Below are 2,500 nucleotides of genomic sequence, written 5' to 3' on the forward strand. Positions count from 1 at the left end.
ACACAACATTTCTACTGTATTTGCTGAGGAACCAATAAAAATACAATATTTCCTACAGTATACGTACATAAAGGTGTGTGTGTGTGTGTGTGTGTGTGTGTGTGTGTGTGTTGAGGGAGACGTCATTTTTCTTTTTTTTTTTTCGTTATATATATGTTGTCATAGATTAAGCTTGTGTAATTTACGTAATGTTAACGCCAATAAATAATTAAAGTCGATTCATATAACAGTAAATGTTAACACTATCGTAAAAATATTATATGTTATTCATAGTTAGATCAATTCAGTATTTCTTTAGTTGGCGTTAAAATATCACGTTTTCTCTAATCCTTCAGTTTCCTAGATGGCCGCCGCCTACGCCTTGGAAATCAGGGGATCGAAAGTCCTGTAAATATACATGTTAATAGCGACCATATTGTCCTTATCTCTATAGTGTTTTTGTTTTTTTCCTCTTTTCTTGAACTTCTTGCACTAAAAAACTGATAATTAATAGTACAAAACACCACGAAATAATAGATAAAATAGAAGAGACGCTTGCATTATCCTAAACAGTTTAAAATAGTATTGGAAGATTAATTTAATTATTTTTTTAAGTTTGAGTAAAATTTTTCGTTTTCTCTAATGCAAGACAGCCGCCGTTCTCTTTTATCTCCCTTTTAAAAATGGGGACCTTTAAGCAAATCCTGAGCCCGCTTCTTGATGGTGATAGTGCACTGAAGAAGTAAGTTGACATACGCACGGCACAGTAAGCGCGGAGCCAGTGATACAGACAGTTAGGAAAGCAGAATGTCAACGAAAGGATGGTAAAACAAGGCAGTGCTCACAGATTCATTTCACTTGGAGAGAAGAGACAAGTGTTGCTCGGGTGACCTGGAATAGACAAAAATGATGATGCGTATAGGATGTTTGGAAGACATTTGTACTGCAGTATTACCGGAAATAGATTATGATGGTGGTGGTGGTGGTGGTGGTGGTGGTGAAGAGGAGAAGAAGGTTGTGGTGATTGTGATGAGAAAGATGGAGATTATGATGATGGTGATGATGATGGTGAGGAGGAGATGAGAGAGAGAGGAGGAGGAGGAGGAGGAGGAGGAGGAGGAGGAGAAAGAGGAAGAAGAGGAGGAGGAAGAGGAGGAGAGGAACAAATTTCTAATGATGAGAAGGCGGAAGAGGAAGAGAATATGATGATGATGAAGAAGAGGAAAATAAGAACGAGGAGGAAGAAGAAGAGGAGGAAGAAGAAAAGAAAGATGAGGAGAATGATGATGATTATGATGACAATGACTGCAACACACCGCCACAAATCGCAGTGGTGGTGGTGGTGGTGGCACTGACTGTATACCCACCCAAACAATTAACAAATACAGAAATATAAATAGATAGAAAATAAAGAAAAGATAAAGAAAAATCATACGAATAGAAATCATGCTCTCTCTCTCTCACACACACACACACACACACACACACACACACACACACACACACATCTAGGATTAATGTTCCGTGTGGAGTCTGGCAACGTAAGGCTTCAATGCATGACTGGAGTCAGCGCGGGTGAGTCTCACGTGACAATAAAGGCCATTGAATATAAGTACGTCCCCTGGAGATTTTATATTACACCTCATCTTTAATTCACGTCTCCTCCTACACACTAAAGAATGGTATAGATATTTCCCGCACTGTCAGACCGTGGACATTTGGCTTAGCTGCGTGAACAATACTCCAAACAAGGAACCTTCGAACTGAGACACTGAATCTGTAACTCTCAGCCGCCTTAGTCCTGCTCGCCTCGCCACTGCCGCGTGGTTACGTCAAGACAGCGGGCGGCCGCGTACTAGTTTCCTTAGTACTTGTGCTTCCGTGTCAATACCGTGTGCTGTAAACTGCTGAACGAACTGAGATACTCATTCAGTTTTGGTCGCCTCTCCATTATCTCGTGGTGACGTAAAGGTGACGGCCCGTGTGTTAGTTTCCCCGGTAATTGTGCCTCCGTAACATTACTGTGTGCAGTGGTCGTGAGAACTGCGAGGCGGCGGTGTAGACTGTGCCGTGGAGAGCCGCGGGGTGTTGGAATCGCCTCTCAGTCACCTTGAAGGCGTCATATTCCCTCCCTGCTCTTCCCCGTGTCTTCCTGTCGATGTTGGTAATGTACTAGTCACTATTTTGTGTGCATGTGTTTTGTTTATTTATTATTTGTGCATAGAGGAACTGAAAGGTTAGCAGCAGCCTGCAGTGTTTTTGGTCAACCCATATTTTGCGTATTTGTTCAGTCATTTGCTTGTTACTTGCGCATAGAGGAAGTAAGGAAGGTAATAAGCTGCAGTGTTTCTGATCACCCTATGTTCTGCGTATCTGTTCAGTCGTTGTTTATTATTTGTGCATTGAGAAGCTAGTAGCAAACAGGATGCAGCGTCTCCAATCACCACTTGTCAACTCTTCTCTTGGCCTCAACATTTCAATTGTCTCCTTGTTCCTGTTCATTTTAATAGTGTCACTGTTT

At 41.6% G+C, this 2,500-nt stretch overlaps 1 long non-coding RNA gene across 2 annotated transcripts in view; it reads left to right on the forward strand.

The window, feature by feature from the left end:
- The first annotated feature begins 1,647 nt into the window (after positions 1-1,647).
- LOC135095190 (uncharacterized) overlaps positions 1,648-2,500 on the forward strand; it is a 36,841-nt gene continuing 35,988 nt past the window's right edge. Inside the window, exon 1 of one of the 2 annotated variants that reach the window (XR_010264109.1) lies at positions 1,648-2,143. This is a non-coding gene — a long non-coding RNA (uncharacterized LOC135095190). The remainder of the gene's footprint in view (positions 2,144-2,500) is intronic. The other variant, XR_010264112.1, reaches the window with a different exon arrangement.

The sequence above is a fragment of the Scylla paramamosain genome, chromosome 48, assembly GCF_035594125.1.
Source record: "Scylla paramamosain isolate STU-SP2022 chromosome 48, ASM3559412v1, whole genome shotgun sequence".
Classification (NCBI taxonomy): domain Eukaryota; kingdom Metazoa; phylum Arthropoda; class Malacostraca; order Decapoda; family Portunidae; genus Scylla; species Scylla paramamosain.